Below are 9,605 nucleotides of genomic sequence, written 5' to 3'. Positions count from 1 at the left end.
TGCCTCGGCCTCCCAGAGTGCTGGGATTACAGGCGTGAGCCACCACACCCCGCCACAAACAATTTTTGAAGTTGTAAGAAAAAGAGAGAAATAGAGTGAGGGTTAATGAGTAGCTCCAATGAGGGAAGGTGATATTTTGTCCTCCCTACCCATAGCACAGATCTGAGATTGTCCAAAGGAGAATGAGTCCCTGAAAGGAGAATGAGGGATGTTGTTAGCAAGGAAAGAGGCAAGCCTTAGATTAAGGACAGGCAAATTATCTGTTGAAGAGAGACATGTGGAGTGGGTTATGGGGTGGTGGTCCTAGAAGCATTGTCTCCAGACCAGCAGAAACACCTAGGAACTTGTTAGACATGCAGATTCCCAGGCCATGCCTCAGACCTACTGAATCAGATCTCCGAGGATGGGACTCAGCAATCTCTGTGGTAAAGAGCCCTGCAGGTGATTCAGACCTACACTCAAGTTTGAGAATAAATGTGCCAGGGAATTGTTCATATTGTACCTACCTGTATGCATGCCTCTGTAATTTAAACTGTTTTCTTGAGTCAGGAAATGTTTTCCATTTTCTTCTTACACCGGTGGGCTCAGGTAGACTCAGACGCTGAGGCCCTGCTGGCCCTGAGGAGGGTGTATAGAACTGTAGATAGACTAGGAGATCGCGAGTGTTGGCTCTTTGTTGCTATTCTTGCTGGGCTGGTTACCTGCAATTCTTTTTTTCTTGCCCAGGCTCTCATTGAGTTCATAGACAAAGGGCCACTGATTATTTTTTCTGTCCTGTTAATGACTCTCCATTGCAAAAACGTGAAAGTCTGCACCCCTTAGCATGGAAGGCCAAGCTTTCTATGATCTCAACTCTGCTCACTTCTTGAGTCTTCTACCTTGCTGCCCTGAGGGGAACCTTTCCTCTCTGGCAAGAGATCTGTGGAAGGGAACTGAGAAAAATTCTTACAGAGTCCTAGCAACATTTGATCTGCTTACATAGCTTTATTACCTGCCTACTACATGCCAGGAATTCTACAACAGACTGGGATAAAAAGATACTTTACAAAGAGGCATAACATTCTGGAAGAGAAGTCTGTTTTCATTCAGAGTGGTATAACAGAATACCATACAACGAGAGGCTTAAAGAATAAACATTTTAAACAACAAGCATACATTTCTACAGTTCTGGAGACTGGGAAGTCCAAGATCAGGTGACTGACAGATCTGGTGTCTTGTGAGGGCACTCTCCCTGGTTTGCAGATGGTTTGCAGATGGCGATCTTCTCATTTGTCTCCTCACATGGGGGAGAAAAAAAATCACCTCTCTTGTGTCTCTTCTTATAAGGGCACTACTATCTTTTTGTTTTTTGAGATGAAGTCTCGCTCTATCACCCAGACTGGAGTGCAGTGGCACGATCTTGGCTCACTGCAACCTCACTGCCTCCTGGGTTCAAGTGATTGTCCTGCCTTAGCCTCCCAAGTGGCTGGGACTACAGATGTATGCCACCATGCCTAGCTAATTTTTGTATTTTTAGTAGAGATGGGGTTTCACTATGTTGGCCAGGATGGTCTCAATCTCTTTACCTCATGATCTGCCCACCTCGGCCTCCCAAAGTGCTGGGATTACAGGTGTGAGCCACTACGTCCTGCCCAAGGGCACTAATACCATTTGTAAGGGCTCCCCCTCATGGCCTAATCATGTCCTAAAGGCCCCCCCGCTCCTACTACCCTCATCTTGGGTGTTAGTATTTTAACATGAAATTGATGGGGGGCACAAACACTCAGTTCACAACACAGCCAAAGACACAAACGCTTCGGCAGCACATGTACTAAAATCGGGATGATACAGAGAAGATTAACATGGCCCCTACACAAGGATGATACACAAAGTTGTGAAGCATTCCATATTTTTAAAAAAATTATAAAAAGGAAAGAGACAGGCTAGGCATAGTGGCTCACACCTGTAATTCCTTGGGACGCTGAGGCAGGTGGATTACCTGAGCTCAGGAGTTTGAAACCAGCCTGGCCAACGTGGTGAAACCCTGTCTCTACAAAATACAAAAATTAGCTTGGTGTGGTGGCTCATGCCTGTAATCTCAGCTACTTGGGAGGCTGAGGTAAGAGAATTGTTTGAACCCAGGAGGTGGAGGTTGTAGTGAGCCAAGATAAGGCCACTGCACTGCAGCCTGGGCAACAGAGCAAGACTACATCTCAAAAAATAAAAGAAAGAAAGAGAGAGAGAAAGGAAGAAGGAAGGAAGGAAGGAGGAAGGAAGGAAGAAGGATCCGTATGTACATTTCAGAACATAGTTTTGAAGAAAAAGTAGGAAGTGGCTGAGAAAAGGTACAGGTATGTGTTTTCAATAAAAGGAATAGCATAAGAAAAGACAGGGGGTTGAAACAGAACAGCAATTGCTGGGATACTTGGAAGTCGGAGTTTGAGAGTGGCAGATTGGGCAGCTGGAGAGGGAGATCAAGGGTAACCAACTGCTCCACTTTGCCCAGAACGGTCCCCGTTTTAGCAGTGAAAGTCCCCTGTCCCTCAGTTCTGAGCAAACCAGGATGGTTGGTCACAGTAGGATAGAAGCCAGGCTGCAGAAAGTCTTACATGCCATGCCAAGAAGCACACACTTTTTGTTGTTGTTGATTTTTTTTTTTTTTGAGATGTAGTCTCACTCTGTCACCCAGGCTGTAGTGCAGTGTCGAGATCTCAGCTCACTGCAACCTCTGCCTCCCAGGTTCACCCAGTTCTCCTGCCTCAGCCTTCCAAGTAGCTAGGATTACAGGTGCCTGCCACCATACCCGGCTAATTTTTGTATTACTAGAGACAGGGTTTCACCATGTTGTCCAGGCTGATCTCGAACTCCTGACCTCAAGTAATCCCCCGACCTTGGCCTCCCAAATTGCTGGGATTATAGGTGCGAGCCGATTCACCCGGCTGAGAAGCATATTCTTGATCCATCAGGATCAAGAGCCACTAAGGGTGACAGGAAGCGTCTGGAAAAACATCATGGAGCTGCATTAGCAAGCATAGGGGCCACAGTGGGCCAACCCTACACAGGACAGGGGAAGGCAAAATCAAGTCTCCTGGCTTTTGCTGTCCCACTCATACAGGAAAATTAAAACATGTAAACACAGAAAAGAAAAGAAAAGAAAAAACATTGTTAAAGAGGGAGGAAGGCAAGGCAGGAAGGCAAGGATGGAGGATGAGACTGGAAGTCTGGAGTTCTGTCTTCATTCTTTCCACTTACTCACACAAGCTCTGGAAGCTTCAGTTTCCACATCTGTGAAATGGGATAATACCTACCTCCTCGGTTTGTTTTGATGATCAAACAACAGAGTGCATATGAAAGAGCTTGGTACACTATAAAGCACTATATGAGTATTACTAATAAGACCACTGTCACTCAAAATATACCCAACCACATCAATCTAGAAAGCGTAATTTTGGTTGTAATTGTATCACATTGCTTACTGATTTCAACAGCACTCCGTCATCATTAATAACTCCTGCATGTCAGCAGGCTTGAGTGGCGCTGACAGCTGCTGAGAATTGCTAGGGGAAAGCCAGTCCAGATTCTTCCTCTTCTTTCCCCACATTATAAACATTTAGGCCAGGTGTGGTGGCTAACACCTGCAATTCCAGCATTTTGGGAGGCTGAGGCAGGCAGATCACTTGAGTCCAGGGGTTCAAAACCAGCCTGGTCAACATGGTGAAAACCTATCTCTACTAAAATTATGAAAATTAGCCGGGCATGGTGTGTGCCTGTAATCCCAGCCACGTGAGAGGCTGAGGCACAAGAATCACTTGAAGCTGGGAGGCAGAGGTTGCAGTGAACCGAGATTGCACCTCTGCACTCCAGCCTGGGTGACAGAGTGAGACTTGGTCTCAAAATAAATTAAAAAATTAAAAAGTAAACATTTTAACTAGGTGAAGTGAGATTGAAAAGAGCAAGAGCAGGGCATTCGGACAGAAAGGAATGGGAAATATTTGTTCTAGACCGCAAAATATGGGTTGATATCAAGTTGCTGTCAAGTCAGATCATAACCTGTTTATGGTTTTGTCTTGTCTTTTCTTTCTTTCTTTTTTTCTTTTTTTTTTTGAGACTGAGTCTCACTCTGTCATCCATCATCCAGGCTGAATGCAGTGGCACAATCTCGGCTCACTGCAACCTCTGCCTCCTGGGTTCAATTGATTCTCTCGCCTCAACTTCCTGAGTAGCTAAGATTACAGGCACCCGCCACCACGCCTGGCTAACTTTTATATTTTTAGTAGAGACAGGGTTTCACCACGTTGGCCAGGCTGGTTTCAAACTCCTGACCTCAGGTGATCTACCTGCTTTGGCCTTCCAAAGTGCTGGGATTACAGGTGTGAGCCACCATGCCCGGCCTGCTTATGGTCTTTTAATAATTACCTTTTGCCTGGAAATCAAAGCTCACACTTCTTGATCTGGCCCTTATTTACTTCTCTAGGTTCTTTTTTGTTTTTCTTCTTTTTTTGGGGACAGGGTCTCGCTCTGTTGCCCAGGCTGGAGTGCAGTGGTATGATCATGGCTCACTGCAGCTTCGAGTTCCCGGGCTCAAGTAATCTTCCTGCTTCAGCCTCCTGAGTAGCTAGGACTACAGACATGTACCACCATGCCTGGCTAATGTTTTTGGATGAGGTGTAAGAGAAGCACCAGCGTAGATTGTGAAAAGCACGGATTCTGGAGCCAGACAGCCTGGCTATGGGACCTTGGACAAGTGACCTAAACCCTTGGTCCCTCAGCACCCACGGATGTAAAACGAGGGTGATCATATTACAGCCCTCCTCAAAGGATAGTTGTGAAAGGATAGTTGTAAAATGAGTTAATAAAAAAAATAAAATAAGTTACATAAAAAAAACTGAGGGCTGGGTGAGGTGGCTCTTGCCTGTAATCCCAGCACTTTGGGAGGCTGAGGTGGGTGGATCACCTGAGATGGGGAGTTCAAGACCAGCCTGACCAATGTGGTGAAACCCCATCTCCACTAAAAATACAAAAATTGGCTGGATGCAGTGGCTCATGCCTGTAATCCCAGCACTTTGGGAGGCCGAGGCAGGTGGATCACATGAGATCAGGAGTTTGAGACCAGCCTGACCAACATGGAGAAACCTCATCTCTACTAAAAATACAAAATTAGTCAGCTGGGCATGGTAACCCATGCCTGTAATCCCAGCTACTCGGGGGGCTGAGGCAGGAAAATTGCTTGAACCCAGGAGGCAGAGGTTGTGGTGAGCTAAGATTGCATAATTGCACTCCAGCCTGGAGAAGAGCAAAACTGTGTCTCAAAAAAATAAAAATAAAAATAAAAAGGTAGGCATGTTGGTGTACACCTGTAATCCCAGCTACTTGGGAGGCTGAGGCAGGATAATTGCTTGGACCTGGGCGGTGGGGGCTGCAGTGAGTCGATACCGCAGCACGGCACTCCAGCCTGGGCAACAGAGGGAGAATTTGGTTTCAAAACAACAACAACAAAATAAATTAGAAAATAAATAAATAAAAACACTGAGAACAGGCTCTGACACATGCTTGTCTGCTCTTGTTATTAATCTCACAATGTCTTCTGTCGTGAAAAGGGAATGACACTCACCGGTGCGAGCGGGTATGAATATGACGGGAGATGAGCAGGCGTGCTTGATGTAGAGAAGGAGAAGATGACGGGAGATGAGCAGGCGTGCTTGATGTAGAGAAGGAGAAGATGACGGGAGATGAGCAGGCGTCCTTGATGTAGAGAAGGAGAAGATGACGGGAGATGAGCAGGCGTGCTTGATGTAGAGAAGGAGATGACAGGAGATGAGTAGGTGTCCTTGATGTAGAGAAGGAAAGATGACGGGAGATGAGCAGGTGTGCTTGATGTAGAGAAGGAGATGACGGGAGATGAGCAGGTGTCCTTGATGTAGAGAAGGAAAGATGACGGGAGATGAGCAGGCGTGCTTGATGTAGAGAAAGACTCTTTTTCTTGCCCTTTACCTCTTGTCCTTGGAATTCTAATTATTTATTTATAGGTATTTCCACCACTAAAATCTCCTGGCTTTCCCAGCGAAGAGAAAGGCTCACCCATCTTTGTGTTCTCAGCCTCTGGCATACAGTAGGTGTTCAAGAAATGCTTGGTGAATGAATTGATAAAAATGTAGTAGTAGAAAAACTTAAAATGGCTTTAAAGTCCTATTAGCAATATCCTAAAAGGGCACCGAATAGGAATGTTAATCCCTAAGATCCTGTATCTTTATAAATCAGTGTGAAAATCACTGTTTTTGAGGGTTTTTTTCCCCTCTTAATTTTGTGTTTATATTTCTTGGTGTTGCCCCACTCCTCCCCAGGTCTTGTTTCTTCTCTGTACTCTGCATTAATCTTGGCACTAACAGCAATTTTTTTTTTGAGACAAGGTCTTGTTCTTGTTATCCAGGCTGGAGTGCAGTGGCACAATCACATCACGGCCTTGACCTCCTGGGGTCAAGGGATCCACCCTTCTCAGGCTCCCGAAGTGCTGGGATTACAGGCGTGAGCCACCATGCCTGGTCTTTTTTTGGGGGGTGGGGGGTAGCGTCTCCCTCTGTCACCCAGGCTCAAGTGCAGTGGCACAATCACAGCTCACTGCAGCCTTCACCTCCTGGGTTCAAATGATCCTCCTGCCTCAGCCTCCTGCGTATCTGGGACTACAGCTGAGTAGCCCCACCAGTTTTAAAATTTTTTTGTAGAGACAAGGTTTTGCTATGTTGCCCACTTGGTTTTAACTCCTGAGCTCAAGTGATCCTCCTGCCTGAGCCTCCCAAAGTGCTGGGATTACAGGCAAGAGCCACCTCGCCCAGCCCAATTTTTATTTTTTTTGTAGAGACGAGGTCTCACTGTTTCTCAGCCTTGTCTCAAAACCCTGGGCTCAAGAAATCCTCCCATCTCCACCTCCCAAAGCACTGGGATTACAGGCATGAGTCATTGCACCTGGCCAACTCTCTTGCGAGGACCATTTAGTCTGCTGTAGGATGCTTAGCAATGTCCCTGCCCTCTTCCCACAAGATGCCAGTAGCATCTCCCACCCCCCTGTTCCAGCAACCTAAAATATCTCTGGACTTTGTCTAAAGTCAGGTGGCTGCGGGGGTGCAACATCTCAGAATCACAGGTCTAGGGAATCTGCTTAAGTGCTTTCACGTAAAGTAAATCTTAGTAGAATTGATTTTTTTTCTCTTTATCTTCAAGGCAAAAATTGGGTTTATATACTTCGCTTCCCAGTGGAACAGATTCTGACTGAAGAAAAAAAACATGTTTTCTCCCCTGACTGCAGTGTTCTCTATCTTCACTCTCAGAAATGGCAAGGACAGGCAGGGTGGGATCAGGATCATGTTTTATTTATCTGGACAAATGCTACCAAAATAGCAATGGCATATTTCTTTCATTTCTTTTCTTTTTTTGGGTGGGGGGGAGAACTGAGAATTCAGTGTTTTACAATTCAAATGAAGGCTAAAAACATATCAAGCTGTGTGATTTTCTGGGATTGAGGAGCAGAGGGTGGTTTTTTCATGGCATAACTGTGTTAAAACTCTTCAACATCAGAAAGACCTTTTATACCATCAAAGAAAAACGTGTATGTTGAAAAAGAAAGAATATGCATGCTAAAACACATTGTTACTATAAATCCTTGAATCTGAGACACAATTAACAGTGTTGCTTTACTAATAGTACAACTTTAAAACTATTTAAGCTGGGAAATTTGTTATCAGGTGACTCATACAATTGGGGAAATCCAGTTTCTTGGTGCCAAAGATGAAAGAAAGAGATTAGGTATTTAAATGTTGAGATTCCATTCAGTCTTGTGAATGAATTAAACTAATCCTGGATGGGGAGAAAAGAAAGAGGGTAGTTACTCATCAAGTTAAAAGATGTTAAAGAGCTCTCCGGATTTAAATGATAAAACCTTATATTTATAACACGTTTATCTTTCAAATAGCATGCGTACTTTTATTTCTTTTTTATTTTGAAACATTTGAAAAGTTCAAAAAGAAAAGTTAAATGCAGTGCAAAGAACTTTTTGTTCTCAACCATTTGAGAGAGAGGACTTGGTGCTCCATCACCCCAAATATTTTTAATGTTGTTTCCTACAAATAAAGACCTTCTCCTACCTAATCACAACCATCAAAATTAGAAAATTAACATTGATACAGGATCACCATCTAATCCTCAGATCTCACTCAAGTTTCGTCAATTGTCTCAATAAAATGTTCTCTAGCAACAGGATCCAGTGCAGAATCACACACTGCATTGAATCATTATGTCTGTCTAGTCTACTTCAGCCTGGAACAATTCCCCAGTCTTTCCTTGACTTTCATGACCCTGATACTTTTGAAGAAGACAGGTCGGTTATTTATTTATTTACTTTGAGACAAACTCTCGCTCTGTTGCCCAGGCTGGAGTGCAATGGCACACTGTCTTGGCTCACTGCAACCTCCGCCTCCCAGGTTCAAACGATTTTCCTGCCTCAGCCTCCTGAGTAAATGGGATTACAGGCGCCCGCCACCATGCCTGGCTAATTTTTGTATTTTTGTTGATATGAGGTTTCTCCATGTTGGCCAGGCTGCTCTCAAACTCCTGACTTCGTGATCTGCCTGACTCAGCCTCCCAAAGTGCTGGGATTAAAGGGGTGAGCCACTGTGCCTGGCAACAGGTCAGTTATTTTATAACTTGTCCCTTAATTTAGGGTTTACTGGTGTTTTCATGTGATTAGATTCAGGTGAAAGATTCACTTATTGGAGGAATACCATAGAAGTGATAACTGCTTTCTTCTCATTATATCCTATCAGGTAGCATGAAATATACCTAGGCTATATCGGTTTATCTTTTTTTTTTTTTAATTGCATTTTAGGTTTTGGGGTACATGTGAAAAACATGCAAGGTTGTTGCATAGGTGCATACGTGGCAGTGTGATTTGCTGCCTTCCTCCCCTTCACCTATATCTGGCATTTCTCCCCATGCTATCCCTCCCCAACTCCCCATCCCCCCGCTGTCCCCCCCACTCCCCTCCAACAGATCCCAGTGTATAGTGCTCCCCTCCTTGTGTCCATGTGTTCTCATTGTTCAACACCTGCCTATGAGCGAGAACATGTGGTGTTTGATTTTGTGTTCTTGTGTCAGTTTGCTGAGGATGATGGTTTCCAGGTTCATCCATGTCCCTACAAAGGACGCGAACTCCTCGTTTTTAATGGCTGCATAATATTCCATGGTGTATATGTGCCACATTTTCCCTGTCCAGTCTATCATCGATTGGCATTTGGGTTTATTCCAGGTCTTTGCTATTGTAAACTGTGCTGCAAACTGTTGCAAATCTCCAAAAAAATTTCCAAAGCACAGTCATATGGTGGCTTGGCTTTGGCCTCAAGGGTCTGCTTCCAAGATGACTCACTTGGCTGTTGGAATAAGGTCTCAGTTCCTCACTATGTGGACCACTCCATAGGGCATCTTGAGTATCCTCATGCCATGGCAGCTGATTTTCCCCCTACAGCGACTGTTTCAAGAGAACAATACAGAAACCACTATGTCTTTTATTGTTTAGCCTTAAAGTCACATGCTATCACTGCAGTAATAGGTCAATCCTACTCAGTGTGGGAGGGGATTTC

General features: G+C 44.6%; 1 non-coding gene across 1 annotated transcript; it reads left to right on the top strand.

The window, feature by feature from the left end:
• The first annotated feature begins 1,790 nt into the window (after positions 1 to 1,790).
• LOC135275474 (U6 spliceosomal RNA) lies at positions 1,791 to 1,893 on the top strand. The gene has a single exon (XR_010343107.1). It is a non-coding gene; the product is annotated as a U6 spliceosomal RNA (small nuclear RNA).
• The last annotated feature ends 7,712 nt before the right edge of the window (positions 1,894 to 9,605 follow it).

Source organism: Aotus nancymaae, unplaced genomic scaffold (assembly GCF_030222135.1).
Source record: "Aotus nancymaae isolate 86718 unplaced genomic scaffold, 86718_ANA_hifiasm-v0.15.2.pri h1tg000016l, whole genome shotgun sequence".
Taxonomy (NCBI): domain Eukaryota; kingdom Metazoa; phylum Chordata; class Mammalia; order Primates; family Aotidae; genus Aotus; species Aotus nancymaae.
This window is presented reverse-complemented; position numbering and strand designations above follow the sequence as displayed.